This window comes from Trichosurus vulpecula, chromosome 7 (genome assembly GCF_011100635.1).
Source record: "Trichosurus vulpecula isolate mTriVul1 chromosome 7, mTriVul1.pri, whole genome shotgun sequence".
Lineage (NCBI taxonomy): Eukaryota > Metazoa > Chordata > Mammalia > Diprotodontia > Phalangeridae > Trichosurus > Trichosurus vulpecula.
In genome coordinates this window covers 114,897,392-114,919,386 of record NC_050579.1, presented here as the reverse complement: position 1 = coordinate 114,919,386, position 21,995 = coordinate 114,897,392, and the positions used below count along the sequence as shown (strand labels likewise).

Genomic DNA, 21,995 nt, shown 5'->3' with positions numbered 1-21,995 from the left:
TCTGACCACTCCCCAGTTTTCTTTCCTAGATATTCATCCATATCAAACCTATTAACTGTGTGTACACCCCAAGCCCTCACTTGATGAGCTCTTCATTTTCTCCTGGTTTCAGTTATTCCCTCTCTGCTGCACAGATCAATATAGCCTTCATCTCTTTTGGAAGCTTCAGCCTCATATCACCAGCCGCCAATCGGATATTTCCAACTGGATGTCCCATAGGCATCTCAGACTTAACATGTCCAAAACAGAGCATATCTTTCCACCCCAAATCTATTTCCCTTCCAGATTTCCCTCTTGTTATCAAAGGTACCACCATTCTCCTGTTCTTCCAGGAGTGTAATCTCAATGTCATAGTAACTTCTCACAGTCATTCACACCTTATGTTGCATCAGTTGGCAAATCTTGTCATTTCTCCCTTCCTAGCGTCTCTCATGTACACCTCCTTCAGTCTGCTCATAAAGCTGCCATCCCTTATTCGGGCCCTTTTCCCCTCCCACCCAGACTATTGCAGTATCTTTATAATTGGCCTCCTTGCCTCAAGTTCTCTACACTCCAGATCCATCCTCAATACACCAAAAACAGTGATCTCCCGAAAGCAGGGATCTGTCCATGTTCTCTCCCAAACCCCAGTAAGGTTCAGTGACGTCCTGTTACCTCCAGCAGCAGCTACAAAGTCCTTTGTTTGATGTGTAAAGATATTCACATCCTTCTCCTACTACCTTTTCAGTTATCTTCTTTGCCATGTTTTACACTTCACCATCTTCCACGTACTCCACAATCCAAGCATAGTGGCCTGCTTGCTACGTCTTGCCTGCAACATTACATCTTCTGTCTCTGTGTCTCTGTACTGGCTGTCTCACATGCTTGGAATGTTCTCCCTCCTCACTTCTCTCTCTTAGAAAACCCAGGCTTCCTTCATGACTCAACTCAAATGCTACCTTCTGTATTAGGCCTCTCCCACTCCCTCTTTACAGCTGATAGAGCCTTCCCTTCGGAGGTTAAGGTTTCATCTACTATATATTTTATTGATTTCTAAATTAATTTTATTTTATTTATTTAGTTTATTATTTATCATTTATTTATTTATTTTATTTCTAAATATGTTTTCTCTCCCTTCTGTTCTCCCCCATCCCTGCCCCAAATGTAAGATCTCGGGGGACAGGGACTTTTTTTTGTTTTTTCTTTGTGACAGCTCTTAGCCCAGTGACTGTAATATGATAAGCATTTAATAAATGTCTGTTGCTTAGTTGATTGATTGCTAAAACATAGAGAAATGAACCATATGTATGAAAATATTCATAGCAGCAGTTTTTTGTTGTAGCAAAGAACTGGAGACAAAATGGGTATACATCAATTGGGGAATGGTTGAACAGATGATGTATGTGAAGATAATGGAGTATTGCAGAGTAAGAAGTGAAAAAGGGATAAATTCAGAGAAACCCGGCAAGATTTATAAGAATCATGAGGAGAACCAAGAGAGTGATTTATGCAATTACTATAATATCATAAAGAAAAGCAAATTTGAATACATTAGAGCTCTCTCTAATCAATCCAGTAACTAATCATAAGCCCAGGACAATGATGTTGAAGCATTTGTACCACCTGTTCATAGAGAAGTGGTAGGCCATAGGTACAGTATAAGATATACATTGTCCAACATGACAAGTATGTGAATTTGCTTTGTTTGATTAACTTATTTGTCACAAAGGAGGGGGTTAGGTTTGGTTTTCAGAGGTGGTTTTTTTGATAATGAAGGATAGGGGTGGAAGGAGTAGGAGGTCATTGATAGAGGAGCAAACTAAAAGAAGAAAGAAAAGAGTGTCAATTAAATATTTAAAAATATATAGAAGAGAGCAGAGGAAGTTCAGAAGAGAACAAAAAAGAAGCAGGGCAGTCTTGTTACTGCCATGTTAAATTTACTATATTCTTTTAAAAACCAAGGTATACATAATAGAGATTCATGATTTTACACAGATTCCCTTTTCTCTTCTGCGTATATTACAGTCATCCAGATAAAAAGTGATGTGGGCCTGAACTTGGTGTCTGTGTGAGTAGAAAGAAATGGATTAATGGAAATGGTTTTTTGGAAATGGATATGGAGGAGGGTGAGTATGAATGAGAGTTTGAGGATGACACCAAGGTTACAAGCCTGGGTGACTTGGGAAGATGTTGGTATCCTTGACAGTAATAGTGAGGATTGCAAGAATGGAGAGTAGGGGCAGTTAGGAAAATAATGAGTTCTGTTTTGGACATGGTTCGTATGAGATGCCAGCGTGAGACATAGCTAGCAGGTAGGTGGTGATGCAGGTTAGAGCTTAGGAAAGAGATGAGGTGTAGATACAGATTTGGGAGTAATCTTAATAGAAGTGATAATTGAACCCATAAGAACTAATGAGATCATCAAGAGAAATAGTGTAGTGAGTAAAAATATCCTCGGATAGAGCCCTGGGATATACCTACAATCAGTGAGTGTAATGTTGTTCACTGACTATATAGCAAAGGAGACATAAGAGAGTGATGTCACAAAACTCCGAGACAGACTATGCAAGAAGAAGGGGTGGTCAACAATATCACATGCTGGACCAAGGTCAAGAAAGGTGATGACTGAAAAAAGGCCACACAGTACTTTTGGTAATCATAGAGAGAGCAGTTTCGGATGAGTGGCAGAATCAGAAGTAAGATTGCAGTGGGTTGAGAAGGTGGGAGAATGGAAGCAATGCATTTTGGTAACTTTTTTTTGAGGAACTTGAATGAGAGAGAAAGATAAGGAGAGTTCATTTACCTTACTTTGTGCATTTGTAGCTAAATATCTTATTTTTCAGAGGGGGGGGAAGTCAGGGCAATTGGGGTTAAGTGACTTGCCCAAGGTCACACAGCTAGTAAGTGTGTCAAGTGTCTGAGGTCGGATTTGAACTCGGGTCCTCCTGACTCCAGGACTGGTCCTCTACTCACTGAGCCACCTAGCTGCCCCTGCTAAATAAATATCTAAGGCAATTTTGTCACTAACTCCTTTCTTGGATTTTAGAAGTTCATGAACTTCCTGGGTATCTTCTTTACTTTTGTTACTTCATTCTGTCTACTTTCATGGTACCTTCCAATCTTTCAGTCAAGGTCCTATACCTATGCCTATACCTATACTTATGTCTGTATCTATACCTATACCTGTACCTTGGCCCCTACCTATCTTTTCAACATTATCTTACATTACTCTCTTTCATATACCCTACATTCTATCCAAACTGGACTATTTTCTGTTCCATGAGCTTGTCTTCTGCTCTTCCTCCTCCAAAGATCTTTATATCCTGCTCCCCTTCCTGGAGGCTTTATTCTTCCAGATTCCTACCTGTTAAAATCCTCATTCTTTAAAGCTCAGCTCAGGTACCGCAGTCTCCAAGAAGCCTTCTCTGAACTACCTCCTCCTCCCAACTAGAAGTAATTTCCCTTTGCTTGAACATCTCATGCCACTCTGACCCGTCCTATGTACCTAATCATGTATGGTATGGTTGTATCCATACTAATGTAACCCTTCTACAGGAAAGGACTTGCAGTTAAATGGAAGTATTTCTAATTGGAAACAACCCTGCTGTAGTGAAAAGAGTTCTAGGCCTGAAGTCAGGAAAGACCTGATTTCAGTCTTGCCTACAATCCTGAATTGTCTTTGTGACCATGGGCAAAGTACTACACCTCTCTAAGCCTCAATTCCTCATCTGAAAAATAAAGATAATCTTTTCTGTGGTGCCCATCTCAGGATTAAGAGGACTGAGGATTAAGCACTTTGCAAACCTTAAAGCATTATTACATATATAACATATAAAATATAATATAAAAATAATAAAATAATATATCACCCAGTACTACTGTTAACTGTTCATAGAGAACATTTTATATACCGTATGAGTTCCTTAATTGGTGGCAAGAATGGTGTTATTTTGTCTATAGTAATAGTATAACTCTTTTCATTAACTGATAGATCCACAAATTGTAAATAAGGAAACTGGATGCTCCACCCCTCACTACACAGGTACTTTATTTTCTCTTCTTTCTCTTTGGCTATGTTCCTTAGTTTCCTTTTTCCTTCTAGATAATTTTGGCCTTCTTCCTTCTCTCTCTTAGTTAAGGAGTTACTTTATTTGGTGTTTGAAGTTATTTGTAGTTACTTTATTTGTTATTTTATTTTTATTTAAATTTTATTTAATTTATTTATTAATTTATTTAAATTTTACTTGTGTCTGATATATTTTGTGGCCTGTCACTTTTTAATGTAATGAGGTTCAGGGATAATTACCCCCATTTGTAGCTTAGGTGGGGACAGGTGAGTAGTGTGGTACACTATACTAGCTGATAACACCACCAACACTTATATGGTTAAATAGCTTTCATTTTAATCCCAGATTGTGATGTCCTGTCTTTCCCGATACTATTTCTTACTGCAGTTTCTGTCTCCATTGGTCTTTAAATAATCTTTAGATCAAGGTTGAGGGTGAAAAAAAGTGCTTCTTGTTCAAGTATAAATATCATGGGAGCTATGATGGGAAGATCACTGTACTAGGAAGGAATGAAGGATTTCTTCAGTGCTTATTATGTATGCTGGATGCTGTGCTAAGCACTTCACAGATATCATTTCATTTGATCATCAGAACTACCCTGGAAGGTAGGTACTATTATTATCATCCCCATTTTACGGATGAGAAAACAGAGAGAGGCAGAGGTTAAGTGACTTGCCCAGAGTCACATAGCAAGTAAATATCTGAGGCCAATTTGAACTCAGGCTTTCCTGACTCTGGTCCCAGCGCTCTATCCACCGTGCCACCAAGCTGCATGACATGATATGATATATGATATGACATAGAAAAATATGGGTTGTAATCCTAGGTGTGACACTAACTCATTTGGTGCTCTTCTCTAAGGTTCTTTCTGGCTTTATAATCTCTCTTTAAGCACTTTACATCAGACACGATTTCTTATCTCATATACCTTACCCACTTAGCCCCACAAAAGAGTTTTACAGCATCCCCCATCAACTATAACAGAAGGAACATTCACATTGGGATATACCTTGACCATAAAGTCCACGTTGATACCACTGCTGAAATAGTCACCAGGGTCCCCATCTGACAGCTCCCAGAAGGACACTTTTTTCAGTGGTAGTCAAAATGATCTTAGTTCACTTTGGTAAATTGTTTTGAGGGTTTTCAAACCACAAATTATAGCATAGAACAGAAGATAGCATTTTTTTCATCATTTCATTCATTAAAGTAATGATTGTAGGATGTGATTCTTGGGGAAATAGCTAGGTATAATGGAAAGAGGATTAAACTGGGTGTTAGCAGATAAAGATTTTAGTACTGGCTCTGACACTAACTAGCAGCATTACCTTGGAGGAGTCATTTCTCCATGCCTCAGTTCCTTATCTATAAAATATGGGGGCTGGACTAGATGATGTCTAGACCCTTCTAATTCTGACAATTCTTTCTAAACAAGAGAACGTGCTTATATAGAATTCTGTGGACAGAAAATTATTTTCTGACTAACTCCTTTCTATGCCAACTTTAATGAAAGATTGTATGGAAAAAATTCCTACTGCTGTGAAAAGGTTCATTCAGCCTTTTCTTAATAGTTCAAGTGGTTGGTATTTCTGCTGGCTTCTAAAAGACATTACAAATCACAATCTGGAAAAAGTTCTCAAGCAGTTCCAAGTCTTCCTGCTGAATTTGGATACATCTTTAGGTCTTACTCTCTAGCTCATCCTTAACAACTGACAAAATATTTACTTTGCTTAGTACAGAAATGGGTAACATTTTCCAAAATATTAGACTAGGTTGGATTCAGAACACAGACAATGAGGCAAAAAATTGGACCTCTGCTGTAAGCCGTGTAGTTAAATCATTTTCCAGAGTGCCATGAGAAACACAGTTTTAGTGAATATTGTACTGAACCATGTCTTTTTTAAAACACTGAAGTAAGCCAGCCTCTGTCTATAGTACAATATAATAATACTAAGCCAGCCTCTGTCTACAGTACAATGGTGTGCACCCATGACAGTGTATTAAATTTGCGAGGGAAGTGATTGTCATTGCAAGTTTAGGCAATGAAACGCTAAGGGTGAAGCAATATCATTGCTACTACAAATGCCTCCTTATTCTAACGTGGGGTGGGGTTTCTTGTTCTCTCCTCTCCCCTTTCTCAGAAATAATAATCCTCCCCATCCACACTTGGGATATTTTTAATCCAGGAAAAATAATGCAATGTACCCTCAACAGAAATATTTCAAAATTTGTAATGACCTAATTCTTGATTAGCTATGTGACTCTGGGTAAGTCACTTAGCCTTTCTGTGTCTTAGTTTCCTCATCTGCAATGTAAGGAGGTTGAACAACTTCACAGGTCCCCTCCAGGTCTTAAATCTTTCATCTTATAATTTTTTGGGGTTGAAGTAATTCCATTTAAAAGAAAATCTTTCTTTGCTATTCTACCTAGGAGGAGGGAGTATTTGGCTGAAACACATGTGACTAACAATTTGGGAGTTCTTTCTATTGTCTAGCCTTCACTTTAGTGCAAAGATACCATTTTATAATAAATGAAATCATTTTAAAAATTAAATCACTGGTAATTAGCGTTTCACAGTTTTAGTTCAAAGTCACATGCATTACTAATTGCTGTATTGGTGAAAGAAAAGCTCTGTACTATGTGCTTTAGAGAAAGTCAGTCAGAGGCAATTTATTAATAATATATAAGCATTTTTGCCTGAAAAGCGAGTTTAAACAGGCAAAGGCAGAGTTCTCCCTCTTCCCCCCAGCTAACTGAAATTCTTTCTGACCCAAGTAATTTCTACTTATATTTTATAGTAATCTTGAGAGAAAAGATAAAATTTCACACAAAAAAAGATTTTTTTTTTAAAAAGGTACATAGGTAGCTAGGTAGCTAAGTGGATAGAGTGCTGGGCCTTGAGTCAGGAAGACCTGAGTTCAAATCCAGCCTCAGACACTTCTTAGTCATGTGACCCTGGGCAAGTCACTTAACCTCTGTTTGCCTTAATCCACTGGAGAAGGAAATGACAAGCCACTCCAGTGTCTTTGTCAATAAAACCCCATGGACAGTATTGGCTTGCGATGGTTTGTGGGGTCACAAAGAGTTAGACAACATAACTAAACAACATAAGAAGTTTCTTTTTGGAGGGCACTAAGCCTAAAGTCAGGAAAACCTGAGTTTAAATTCAGCCTCAGACACTTACCAGCTGTGTGACCCTGGCCAAGTCACTTAACCCTGTTTGCTTCAGTTTCTTCACCTGTGAAAAGAGCTGGAGAAGAAAATGGCAAACCACTCCAGTACCGTTGCCAAGAAAACCCCAAATGGGGTCACAAAGAGTCAGACATGACTGAAACACCTAAAGAACATATTGTTTACGTTTCATGTTTTGATTTACCTTAACAAAATAGTAGTGTTAATGCCAATGGCACTCTTGGAAGAAATACCTTCCTGAAACTAATTATTGCCTTTTCCCTCTAGGAATGCCTCTTTCAGTCTGGTCAAAGGTGAACATAAAAATACTCTTCTTAATGGAATTGAACAAAGAAATTTCCCCTCTTAGTATGGTCACCATAAACCAGACTTACTTTCTTGGTATCAGAGAATCAAAATTTCTGCCTCTACCGTCCCATTTCCCGCGCCCCCCCCCATTAAGTTTTCTTTTCAAAGAAGACTAAGTCTTTGATTCAAATGAGACAGAGGATTTCAGACCAGAATACAGTTAATATTAATTATTATTATCTATAACACAATTGAGGCCTCAGTGCTATATGTTTCCACAATTGTTTGTTCCATAATTACACATAATTTTAAAAGAAAAAAAAGTTACTCCTTTAATGCTACTAGGAGCATAATGATAACACTGTATCTCATCATTTCCAAAGTCTCCTGTTCTCTGGACAAAATTTCCAGTGAAGAGATTTCTTGTTTAGAGTTTGCTATATATAGGCTTTTATATATTTGTTTGAATGTACCAGAAATAACAAGTAGCCATTCAGTGCTTGTGAATAAGAGTCTATTTTAGTAAAATATTTTGTAAAAAATTTAGTCATCATTGCCATAGGATTTATGCACTGAGGTTGCCTTCCTCCTCCTCCCCTAAATATGGGCATTCCCCAAGGATTCTATCCTCTGTCTTCGTCTTGTCTCTGTATTCTCTCTGGCAATTTCATCCCATTGCTGTAAGTCACCTCTGTATGTATAATCCCCACTTTTCTATATCCAGCCTAGTCTACTCTCCTAAACATCTGACTACGTTTCTAACTTTCTGCAAGACATTTCTACCTGGATGACATTTCAAATTCAACATGGTCAAAACCAAGATCATCACATTGCTCTCAGAACTTCATGCTCCTCCAGATTTTCTTCTCTGTCATTAATTCTCTCTATTACCCAACATCAAGCTCCAATGGGGTCTTGAACTCTGTACCATCACCTACCCCTCCCACAACTACCCCCCCCAGTAGCTAGATCCTCAGGCAATGTATAATTGGCCTCACTATTTTTCACTGACAATAAAATAAAACTTATCCCCACCAAGAAGCTAGAAGGATATGATAATACAGCAGTTTTTCCTTTTAATTTGTTTTCTTGGAGGATTTGGAGAACTAAAAGGCAATGTGGTAAAGGAAGGGTAAAATCACTCCTATGGTTTCTCATTCCAGAATTATATAAATCACATTGTTGTCATTTGCCTAAGTCCCTAAAGGGGGAAGATTATTTGATGCTGGAAAAATGTTGGTCAGAAGCAAATCTCACATGCATAATATGGGAAAGAGCATTTGTTTAAAACTAAAGCATTGGAAAATACTTTGAAGTTGATCTCTTTTATTACTCCTTCCAGTATTTCAAAATTACTCTCCTGCTTACCCCACCCTCTAGGACACATATTTCAAGGAAAAATTACATATGTTTTTCAGGCAGTGTTTGAGTTACTGTCTTCCTGGAGTGTATCAATTGCAATTTGAGTAAGCAAAGATTGGAGTGGGGGGGCGGGGTTGTATATGTGTGAGTTGGAGGGGGGAAGAAAGAGATTCAGTTGACTAAATTTCACATTATACAGAGACATTTTCAATTCTATAGTGGCAGTGTATTTAAGAAAACTCCTTTCCCCCCCTAATTTTTAAAGCCGTTAGAAAGTACTGATGAAACTGTGACAATGAAGGTAGTGTAGATGAATTACAATGTTTATTGTTTAGCTTCTCTTGTTTGAATATTCTTGCCTGTATTTAGTTGCAGTAATGACTTAGTATGGTGAGAGTCACATCAGTAAAATCAGCCATTTGAAAAGTTAAGTAATGCCTAAATGTGCTTTACGACCTGACAGGAACATTTTTCCCTAGTACAGATGCAGTACAGGTCTTCAGAACTGAAAAGCTAGCAATTGCGTGTGAAAACAGCTAACTCAAATTAGATTTTAGGGGGCTAGATCTCAGAATTTCTTTAATTTTAGAGAAATTGAGAAACTTTAAAGGTTGCTAAATAAACAAAATTGACATCCTTCAATATGTGTGGAATGAAACTTTAAATATTGGACATGGCAAATGTGTGATTTATTTTGTGTGACTATGATGTTTTTGTTTTTGTTTTTCCCATGGGCAGGGAGGGGGTAAAAGAGAAGCTAGTGCCAATGTTGCCAAAAAGAAGGTAGGAGAGGGAGGGTAAGTGATGTCTTTTCAAAAATGCACACAGAAAGACATTCAGAAGGAAACATATGAGCAGGACAGCTTTGAAACTAACATCTTGAATTTAGATAGATATTTTGAGCAAGCTATGTAGAATAGTTTCATGGTTTCATACATAAGCCTCCTTTTCTATTCTACTTATATATGGAAATATTCACTTTGGAGGTTTGATAAATTCAAAATAGAAAAATAAAAATTTCATGAAGCAAATATATGTGTATGTTTTAGCTTTATTATTGGCTATGTTTTATTTGCTCTAGTTCCATTTTTCAAGAGCCAGTGGGTTAAAAATAAAAACTACAACAACCAACCATCCTCATATTCAAATTGAGATTTAAATCCTTTTTCCCTGCAGAAAGCAGAGGTTCCTTTTGTGGCCACATCAGACTCTACTTTGAAAGCTGCTTGGCTTAGAATTTTCTGTCAGTGTCACATCACAACAATGCCATGGTAGAAACCCAAAATGAAAAGGTCACCTTTGGGGGTTATGACTCTCCAAGCCAGAGGAGGTCCAGCAGAGGGAAGGTCTGGCTAATGGAGTTTCCTTGAACTTATCTGGTCATCTGCCTTAGAGCTCTGGTGAAAGGGGAAGAAAAGCCTGACTATTTACCACATTTTAAAAGAAAAATTTAGAAGCTATCCTTCCTAGCCTTTCCTACTTGAGAACTTTTGAATCTAAAATGAATAATTCCAATTAAAACAAGTTTCTTAGTTCTGGCACTGATTCCAATTTGGTGGGTATTCATGTACAATATGGTTAGCCTGTTGGATTCCCCTTCTGTCAAAAGAAAACATTACAACTACATATTCACATCACCCAGTACAGTTATCTGTTCTCTTTCCTTCTAGTCTTCAATCCTTTCACCACACTGGGATTTAGGATTGTTTTGTTGCGAATGAAACTTTTCCTCAAAGAACTTATTGACAAAGATAGTAACAGTGAGAAGAAATATATTTCCTAGCAATAATACCTAAAAGGGACATGTCAAAGTCATGTGACTCTTGGTTAATGATGTCTGTAGATATGTCTCCAGAGATCCATTACATTCTCAGACCTAGAAATTTCTGACAGCCCTTTACATTTATATTACTGCTGCTGCTGCTGCTGTTGTTCAGTTGTGTCCATGACCCCTGAGGACCACAGAACAACAGTACTGTCCATGGGGTTTTCTTGGCAAAGATGCTGGAGTGGTTTGTCATTTCCTTCTCCAATGGGTTAAAGCAAACAGAGGTTAAGTAACTAGCCCAGGGTCACGTAGCTAATCAGAGTCTGAGATCACATTTGCACTCAGGTCTTTTCTGACTCCAGATCATGTTTTATCCACTGAGACATCTAGCTGCCTCCTCCTCCTACTTTCCCTAGATGCCTATCACCACTACCACTACTACCACTACTACTAGTACTACCACCACCACCACCACCACCACCACCACTACCACTACCACTACCACCACCACCACCACCACCACTACCTAATAGCATTTATATAGAGTTCTGAGGTTAGCAAAGTACTTTACAAATATTATCTCATTTTGTCCTCACAATGACCCTGGGAGGTAGATACTTTTATTATCCTATTTTATAGATGGAGAAAATGAGGCAAAAGAGATTAAGTGATTCACCCATGTACACACATCTAAATAAGCATTTAAGGTCAGATCTGTAATCAAGTCTTCTTAACACTAGATCCTATGTCCAACCCAATGTACCACCTAGCTGCTCCTGCTTTGGTTGTCTCCAGAAGCCTCAAATTCCAAAAAAAAAATTTTTTTTTCAGAGAGAATTAAACCATGATACAATTATGGAATTGTAAAATTTAGTGATGGAAAGAATCTGAAACATAACCTAGTTCAGCCACCCTCATTTAATTAATGAGAAAACTGAGGCACAGGAAAATAAAGTGGCTGCCCCAGTCATAAGTAGCAGTCAGAATTCAAACCCATATCTTAAAGCTAAATCCAGAGCTCTTTTCCAGTCCAACCTGCTACCTCTCCATCCATCACCACAAATGATAGGAATATGATATCAAAAAACTAGACTGCTGCCTACTAATAGCTTTCCGAAGAGTACTATAACATAAATTCTTCTGTGCTTCAATGAATCTGGGATCTTATCAATATGGTTATTTCCTCCAATAGCAAAGATCACAACCCCGCCAAGTCTACTCACCCCCAGCCACTCTGTTCTCTCTAAAATCCTGCACAGTGCAACCACCCAACACCTAGGGGACCTCCCTGTAGACATTATTGGAATAATGTGGGCTGTCTACATTACTTACAACCTGCTTTCACTGTAAAATCAGCCTACTTCATTTTCTAGTTGTCAGTCTCTTTGCTAATATCTTTTACACCAGCCACTCTTGTCCGTAATGAAATTTATTCAGTTAAGCAGGATGTAGTAAAGATATGCTGCAGCCTATTTATACTCACTGTGCATTTCTCTATTGCTCCTGGGATTACCTACAATTTTGATTCATTGGAGATTGTGATATTCCATGATTCACATCCGTATGGCATCAACAGGAGATCATTGATTTTTTTTTTTAAATTGGGTTTTGTTTCAGGGAGCAGCTTGAGGTCATTGAAAGTGTTACACCCTTTCCCAAATGCCATCTGCACTGCTTTCCTCCTACACAGTTCTGGGTCCAATTCGTTGTCTGTCTACAGTATCTCTCTAACTAAGTACTGATAGTCCAGCTCTGCGGGTTGTCCATCCAGCTGCAGGGATGTAGAATGGCCTCAGGTGCAGGAACCCACCTGTATCGCACCTCTGGTACTCCATGACTGTGGGCAACTCACTGAACTATCTCTATGCCTCAGATAATGCCTTTGAACAGGGCGGTCCAACCTTAGGTTTGTATTGAAACACCAGACAATATATTTTGACTTGCCATTTTAGTAAGAACTCTGCGATAGCCCTAAAGCATTTACGTAAATTTCTATGCTTGTAGGCAGGCCACATAAATCACACCTGAGGGGCCACATTTGGGACTGCCCTGCCTTAGGACTTCTCTACTAAGTCATGGGTGGACTGAAATCTGTGTTGGTGGATGAACTTCCCCATGCTGACAGCTACAAGTCCTTAATTTGCTTTGAGAATATGCATAAGTTGTACCCGATGCTGGATTTGAACCCTGGCACCAACGCTTATTTAGTCCTCTTATGTAAACTAGAGATGATACCAATGCTGTACTGTTTACCTCTTAGAAGTATTGTGAGGAAAGTGCTTTGTAAGCCTCAAAAGCCATTACAAATGTGAATTAATGGCCTAGTCCTATAATCCTTTCAGAACTTTCATGTTTATCATTTTATTCAGTCTTTCATTACATCCCTCTTTCAAGCCAAAATTATTTACTATCTATACAGATACTCTTACACCTAATCTGAAAAAATGCAGTGAAGGATGGGGCTTTGATATTTGTGCGATCCAAATTTCTCAGTTTTCTCCACTTAGAAACATTTTCCCTATTTTACATTCCAAATGTATTTTCCTCACATTCAAGCCTGAAGTTCTAGTCAGTTTTTTTAACCCCTTCATGCCTATTATATATGAGTTATATGCCTGGATTTGGCAAACATGAGTCTTCATATTACCTACATGCTTCATGGTTTTACTTTTCAACTAGTAGAAGTCACCAAGTTTTACTGCACTTCAATTCGTGGACCTACGTTAGTAAGTCAGTAGTTGTTCTCAGCCTCGTAGAGTCATACAGTATTTTTCTAAGCCAGAAAGAGTTTGGAGATAATCTAATTCAAACCCTTCATTTTACAGAGGAGATAGCTGAGAGAAATGAAATCACTTGCCTGGGGTCACACAAGTAGAATTTGGTAGTGCTAGCATTGGAACCCAATTCCTCTGACTCCAACAACACTCAACTTTACCACACTGCCTCCCTTACCATTTATTTAGGCCCTGAATTTGATCATCCAATCAATTAGCACCTATTAAGCACAGAAGCAAGTAGAGTAGAAAGAGCCCTATGATCAGAAAGACCATGCTTCAAATTCCAGCTGTCACTAGCTAGATTTCTTACTTTGGGCAAGTCATTTAATTTTTCTGGGCCTCAGTTTCCTTATCTGTAAACTTGGAATGACAATTGCAGCAGCACCCACCTTATTGGATTGGTAAAAAGGATTGGGTAAACTAATGTGTATGAAAATATTTCATAATTGTAAAACCTTACATCACTTTAGATACCTGCTCTATGACCAGCATTGTGTTTGGCATTGTGGAGCAGAAAAAGAAGACATGATCCCTGTGGGGGCCAGAGAGTGAAATGGCTAGGCCAACAGAAGCGATTCTCAAATCTCCAGCCCTTCTCCTGCTTAGAAAACAATAAGGTAGCAGTTATAGGCCCAGGCTTTTCCAAGCCCCTGGCTATGAAACAGATATCACTGCCCATATTAACTAACCTATTAGATGGTAAGCTCCTTAAAGGCAGGGACTGTCTTTTGCCTCTTTTTGTATCCCCAGTGCTTAGCATAGTGCCTGGCACATAGTGGGCACTTAATAAATAATTTTAAATTGAATTAACTACTTAAATAAGCAGGGAGTCACTAACTTCATTCATTCTGGTCAAGTAGAGGTACACCAAAGCCTTTCCGTCAGACTTGCCACTGTGCCCTCCAGTTCCCCAGGCACTAACATCTGCCCTCCTGTACACACCAAGGACTTCTGGACCTTGTCATTCACTCTGAAGCTGAACCCTAAGGACCCCAGGCCTTTTCCATCCACCCTGCAACTGAACTTTCCTCTGTGTTTTGCCTTTTCAATTAGAATATGAACTCCATGAGAACAGAACCTATCTCATTTCTCTGTTTGGATTCCTAGTACTTAGCATAACGAAGGGCACCTAGTAAGCACTTAATAAATGCTTTTCCATTCTATCCTAGCCTTGTCTTGCCTTGCTTGAAGCACATATAATATGACTAGTAGGATGAAACATGAGTGATATTTTAAGTCACATTAATGTGACATAGTATGCTGAACAGGTTGTAACATGCAGCAAGGAGAGGAATGGGGTCATTTCTACCGATTGTTCCTCTTTCTCTCCCCTGTTCTGCCTCCACTACCATCCATCCCCAGGATTGTGCTATCTAAAGTCCCCTATTGATTGCTACCTTCTCTGTAGACTTGGGTTTCCCTACTTCCCCAGCCAGTCAACAATCATATACTAAGTACTAACTAATTTACATTGTGCTAAGGGGATAGCTAGGCAGAGATAGGCTAAAGACAGTTTGCTCTCAAGGAGCTCACAATCTACTGGGGAAGATAGCATGCAAACAACTGTGTCAGGAAGACCTGAGTTCAAATCCAGCCTCCGACACTTTGTTGTATTGCCCTGGAAAAATCACTTAGCTCTGTTTGCCTCAGTTTCTTCATCTGTAAAATGAGGATAATAATTACATCTACCTCCCAGGCTTGTTCTGTGGAGCAAATGAGATAACAAATGTGAAGCACTTAGAACACTCCCTAGTACATAGTAGGCACTGTATAAATGTGTGTTTTTTAAACTATATACATACAAGATCAATACTAGATACGTTGGAAATAATAATAAGGGGGTGGCACCAGCATTAGGAGAATGCAGAAAAGACTTCTTATAGAAGGTAGGATTTTAGTTAGGACTTCAGGGAAGCAAGAGATCCAGGAGACAGAGATGAGGAGGGAAAGAAGTCCAGGCATGGAAATCAGCCAACAAAAAATTCATGTTATTGGGAGCAGTATCATGGAGGGAGTCCCCAACAGCCAAGGGGTCCGTTGTCACTGGATTGTGGAGTACATGGAGGGGAATAAGCTATAAGAAAACTGGAAAAGTAGAAAGGGGCCAACTTAGGAAGAGCTTTAGAAGCCAAATAGAGGATTTAATATATGATCTTGTAGGTAATAAAGGAGCCACTGGAGTTTATTGAATGAAGGTGAGGGGAGATAGGAAAGGGGGACATAGATCAGTTTGACCAAAAAGAAACAGGCTTTTCCCTGTCTTCCTTGACCTAGTCTCTGAAAAGAAAATACAGTCTGTCTTTTATAAGTATTTTAAAAGAGTTTTGTTGCTGTACTACAAATATACAGGAAATCAAAACAAAATGAAATAGCCTCAATGGTTAATTTTGGCCCTATATAGAAATTTATAGGTTAGTCAATCAGTCATTTAAGAAGCATTTATTAAACAAGTGCATACTTTGTGTCAAACACTATGCTAAGTACTGGGGATACAAAGACAAAAAATGGTCCCTCTCCTCCAAGAAGGTATTATTTTAATGGGGGAAGCAACATGTAAATAAGTAGGCAAGTAAACAACAAGTAAAAGATGTATACAGAGTACACGTAAGGAAATCTGAAAGGAGAGTCATTAGAAGTTAACTGGAGTTTTGTTCTCTTTGTTAGTTATCCACAACCTGGCTGACTACTTTTCTTTGCAGTCTATCAGTGGTCATTCAAATTCATCCTGTTTAGGTTAAATCAGGTTTGAGGTTTCTAGCTGATAGTGATTTGGTTTGGTAAATCTGCCTGGTTTCTCAGACACCTGAGGCTAAGACACAAAGATTCTTGTATAATCTATTTCTAGAATCTGTTTTCCCTGCATGTGGGAGCCCTAGGCCCGTGGTGGGCATTCCCCTTCTATGTGTCCTCTGGATAAACCTTTCTTCCTAGATTTCTGCCTTGGAATTTGAAGTCACCTCTCTCACCTTAGAAGCTCTACCTGTGAACCTGTCTTTGAGGTTCAATTGACTGGCTAAGAATTTCTTCCCTGGGCTTCAGCCCTCCTGCAGCGACCTTGGCATTTGCCTAGCGCACATTTGATTGGCTCCCCTTGGGAGCCCTCCTTTGCCTTTGACATGTTCCCTATTCTAGTTAGTTTGCCTGACGCAAATCTGCTACCTGGATTATATGACATCCAGTTCTGCTCTTATTGGTGTAGTTGGCTTTGTCACTGTTGTGATTAACTAACATCTGTCCTCTCCCACCTCCGGCTTAGCTTCTGTGATCCTCTTTGCACTACAAAACACAACCTGAAGACAGCAATCCTCATTCTTAAAATTCTAGTTCTTAGAAAAAAGATGAAATCAAAAGTCTGACCCTGATTCTGACCCATGAGGAACTGGCTGCCAAAGGACAAATGACTGGAAATTTAGGAGGAAGCTACTGAGTCAATAATAATGAGGATCAGCCAGTGTCTTGTAAAGGGATAAGCTCACATCCTGATGGTGATGTGATGTCCACCCTCGATTTTAACAGAATATTTTTCAAAGAGTTCTACTGGGGAAGTTAACTCTAAAGGGAGGAAGGAATGAGATGCTGTCAGGAGCAAAATCCTGACAACACAAATGATTCTGATAAGGAAGAAAAGTGAGAGCTGTCTCAAAAGACCACTATGGCTGAACAGGAAGTCCATAGACCAATTTATATTTAGAAAAGATGTGTAGAAGTGACTGATCCAATTAATGCATTGCCTTTTTTGGATGTATTTGCATTTGAAAGAACAGTGCAGATTCCCTGCAGTGAAAATATATACCCCATACAAAAATAGCTCTTTTTATGGTGGCAAAGAATTGGAAATCAGGGAGATGCCCATCAATTGGGGAATGGCTAAACAAATTGTGGTATATGAATGTAATGGAATACTATTGTGCTATGAGAAATGAGGAGCAGACAGACTTCATTATAACCTGGAAAGACATATATGAACTGATGCTGAGTGAGGAGAACAGAACCAGGAGATCATTATGCACAACTAACTTTGATAGACTTGGCTCCTGTCATCAATGCAAGGTTCAAAGACAGCTCCAAAAGACTCATGATGGAAAAGGCTATGCACATCCAAAGAAAGAATTATGGAGTCTGAATGCAGATTGAGGCAAACTATTTGCTCTCCCTCTCTCTTTTTTTTCCCTTCTTTTTTGGTTTTGTTTCTTCTTTACAACTGGGCTATTATGTAAAAAAGTTCAATGTGAAGGTATATGTAGAACCTACACTGGATTACATGCCGTCTTGGGGGGAGGGGGATGGAGAAGGAGGGAGAGAAAATTTGGAGCCCAAAAACTTGTGGAACTGAGTGTTGTAAACTAAAAATGAAAAAATAAATTTATAATTTAAAAAAAAATCTATACCCCAAAGGTTTGTGAGGAAGTAAAGGCTTAGGCCAAAGAAAACTTGTTTGAGGATTTTAACAGTAAAAGGAATGAAACAAAGGAGGGATGTTTAAAGGCAAAAGAGAGGGAAAATGTAAAGATGTTGCAGAAGGAAGGCTGTAGGAGTAAGATTTCTCAGAAAGTGAGAAGGCATGGTATGTATGCTATAGCAGAGCTTTAGAGAAGAAGACCAGAGAATGTTTCTCTGTGAGCAGAGAATTTTGAGAGGGGACCTGTTGAGACTAGGCAAGCAAGTAGAGGGAAAGCTCACAAGGAGATGTCTTGTGTCTTCTCACTAAGGTACGATTTATCTGTTTTGAAATGGAGTCGGTGGGGAAGCGGGGAGGGACTAGGGTCTTAAGGGAGAGGAGAAAATTTTGGAGCAGTCACTGTGGGGCTTGATGCAAGGAGGCTAAGGGGGATGAATAGTAGGATTGGCGGTAGTGACTAGTGCTTAGGAAAGGCCTCTCCCTGAGAGATCGAGGATTAGAGGCAAAGCCAGGGATAGTTATTGCTAATGCAGTTTTGAGTACTTTTACCCTCCTATCAGAAGTGTAAATGCTGCCTGAGTAGCTCCTAAAATGCAGACAGCACTTCACTAACCATTTTACAATTAAGAAGGATTAAAGGGCCCTCTTTGACATTTTGCTCCAGGGCGCAGAATTTAGACGGGTCTATCTCTAGGGACCGGGATGTTAGCCAGGGCAAATCACAGTGTTTGGGCCTGTGCCTTTTTGCCATCCCTCCAAGATTTTTATGAGTGAAATCTGCTTTAAATTAATATGAAGGGTTAAAGAAGGATTAAAGAATTTTTTTTAAAAAAGGCAACATGTGAAACCTAAAGGATATCTGTGGAAGAAGATCAGTCTCATTTTTGGGTTTGTTTGGGGTTTTTTTTGTAATGGTAGAGAAGTTTATGAATAGTTGTAGTGACAATAATAATAGTAATGATGATGATAATAAGTCAGGCTGTGGTAGTGGATGGAGAACTGGCCTCAGAACTAGAGAGACCAGGGTTCCGGAAAGACTTATATGAACTGATGCTGAGTGAAGTGAGCAGAACCAGGAGAACATTGTACACGGTAGCAGCAACATTGTGCAATGATAAACTATGATAGACTTAGCTTTTCTGAGCAATACAATGATCCAAGACAATTCCAAAAGACTCATGATGGGAAATGCTATCCACATCCAGAGAAAGAACTATGGAGTCTGAAAGCAGATTGGAGCATATACTATTTTCATTTTTTAAATTGTTTTATTGTTTTTTTCCTTTCTCATGGTTTTTCCCTTTTGTTCTGATTCTTCTTTGACAACATGACTAATGTGGAAATATGTTTAACATAATTATACATGTATAACCTATATCAGATTGCTTGCTGTTTTGGGGAGGGAGAGGGGAGGAAGAGAGGGAAAAAGTTTTGCAACTCAAAATTTTACAAAAAAAATACTATTAAGAAAAAAAAAAAGGATGTAGCTGCCAGGCTCTGGGAGAATGAGCCATAAAGTATCTACTACACAAGCAAACAATAAATTCTTTCTTTATGAAAAAGAAAAAAAAGGCCAGAACTTCAATAAATCCTGCCATTTTGATCCTGGACAAATTACTTAACCTCTTAATGCCCCCAGGCGACTGAGACTAAATTTCTCAGCAGGTGCCATCTGCACTGGTAAAGGAAGTTTCCTGGAATTACCTGCAAAGTTGAAATCACAAGTTCATAAAAAATAAATAATAACAACAATGACAGTTACTGATATAATGCTTTGCAAGTGTGCATTATCTCTTTTGATCTGTGCTTTCTACCCACACCTGTGTAAGAAAGGAAGGAATATTTAGAAGGAGTCAGCCCTGCAGGACCCAAGAGTCAAGCTGGCTGATCTTTGGTGATATTTCTCATTCTGAGTACAGGAGAGGGTGGGAGTGCCATCAGGAACCCTGGTAAGGCTCCAGGGAACTTGCAGGAGTTCTGCTGTTAATTAACTCAGGATATCTGTGAATTGAAAGAAGGGAGCCCTGTGAAACCTTTTCATAACAAAACAACATAGCTCTGGAGAACCAGATCTTCCTGGGTGGCTTTCCTGATGTTTATATTTGTGTGTCAGGGGACCACCTCAGAGGTCTTAAGAATCTACTCTGTAGTTTTGCTCAAAGACCTTAAGACGTGGAGAATACACACCTCTAGAAGAATCTCACTCCACTTAAAAAAAAACAACACTCAGAGTTCTAAGCTGTTTCTCCTATCAGCCTAATTCTGCCTCCCTGCAACTTCCAACCATGGTTCATAGGCCTGAGCTCAGGCTAAGCAGAATCTTTGGAATCCTTTTGACATATGGCTACCCTAAAAATAGTTGAAACATGTTCACCACCCTATGTCTTGTCTTTTCTGGCCTAACTTTCTTCACCTAATCCTTCTATCACATACAAAAAATCCTCTCACCATCCTCTGCACTCCAGGTTGTCAATATCCTTCACAAAATGTGGCAGCCAGAACTAAAAACAGCTTTAGTGACCCTATTTGTCTAACCTCACATTTCCCACAGATTCAAGATTCAAAGAATAAAAGGAAGTCATTGGGAAGGTAAAAGACCACTACATGATTGTAAGGTGAAGAGACAGGATGTGAGAGTGATGAAGGCAATGTGTGGTGCAGGGTGCTGGGCTGATCATAGACTTATCCTCTCCAAGCTAAACATTCACTTTCGACAAAAGCAGTGGCCCCAAGGCAAGAAGAGTACCAGAAGACTTAATGTCAACAGACTAAAGTATTTTTTCAGCTTTTCTGTGTGTCAGTAGTTTGTTGCTAACTTAGAGGTAAAGCTGAGCCAACACACAGTTGGCAATGGTGGAGCATAAAAAGGAGTGGTCAGCTTTCAGTACCACATTAACTCATCTGACCAGAATACTTGCAAACATCAAGATTTTTTTGACAAAAATAATAAGAAAATTCAGAAGCTGATAAATGGAAAAAACAGGAACACCACAGCATTTTACTAAACAAAAGTAAAATGCAAGCGAAGTTTAAGAAAAGCAGGATTCTTGGCTCAGCAAGAAGACAGATGAGAGTCAATGTTGTGCTGCTGATAGTAACAATTCAGAGTGCTTTTATGATGTCCCGAAGGCTATTTATAGGCCAAAGACCTATTGGACTTCTCAACTAATCCACACTGATGGAGCTACATTGATTAGTGATAAGGATATGATCCTGGAGAAATGGGATGAACACTTCTATAGTGTTCTCAACACACCATCATCAACCAGTGTTGAAGCCATTGACTGTATCCCTCAGGTTGACATTAATCCCTTTCTAACTGAACTTCCAAGTGAAGAAGAGGTTTTGAATGACATTAGGCACCTCTTTTGTGGCAAAGTGCCTAGTAATGATTCCATTCCAGCAGAGATCTACAAGGCAGGGGGTCCACTGCTCATACGAAAGCTGACTGAAATTTTCCAGTTTATGTGGCAAGAGGAGATTATCCCCCAGCAGATCAAGAATGCCTCCATTGTCCATCTCTATAAAGGAAAAAAAAATAGGTTGTCCTGTGACAATCACAGGGAAGTCTCTCTCTTAGTCATTGCCAGTAAGATTCTTGCCAGAGTCCTCCTTAGTAGGCTGATCCTTCACCTGGAAGATGGTCGTCTACCTGAGAACCAGTGTGGTTTCAGAAAGGGCTGGGGAATGGTGAACATGTTGTTTGCTGCCCAACAACTCCAAGAGAAATGCCAGGAGCAGAACAGAGGTCTGCACACAATGTTCATTGATCTGACCAAGGCTTTTGATACTTTCAGTAGTGAAGGCTCATGGAAGATCATGGCAAAATTTGGTTGCCCAGAGAAGTTCATCAGTATTGTATGTCATTTTCATGATGGCATGCTTGTATGGGTTTTGGATAATGGATGATGCTCTTGTGATTTTCCAGTCACCAGTGGAGTAAAGCAGGTCTTTGTGCTTGCTCCCATGCCTTTTAGCATGGTATTTTCAGCAATGTTGTAGGATGCCTTCAATGAGGATAAAAAAAGCATCAAGATCAGCTACCATACCGATGGCATATTAAATTGAAAGGGCTACAAGCCAAGAGTAAGGTAGAGAGAGATGTGGTGCATGAATTTTGTTCGCAGATGATTATGCTCTCAATACGGCCTCTGGATCTAAGA

At 39.2% G+C, this 21,995-nt stretch overlaps 1 protein-coding gene across 2 annotated transcripts in view; it reads left to right on the top strand.

Moving 5' to 3' along the window:
• AIG1 (androgen induced 1) overlaps positions 1-21,995 on the top strand; it is a 330,569-nt gene that overhangs the window by 174,430 nt on the left and 134,144 nt on the right. The gene's annotated exons all lie outside the window — the stretch shown is intronic.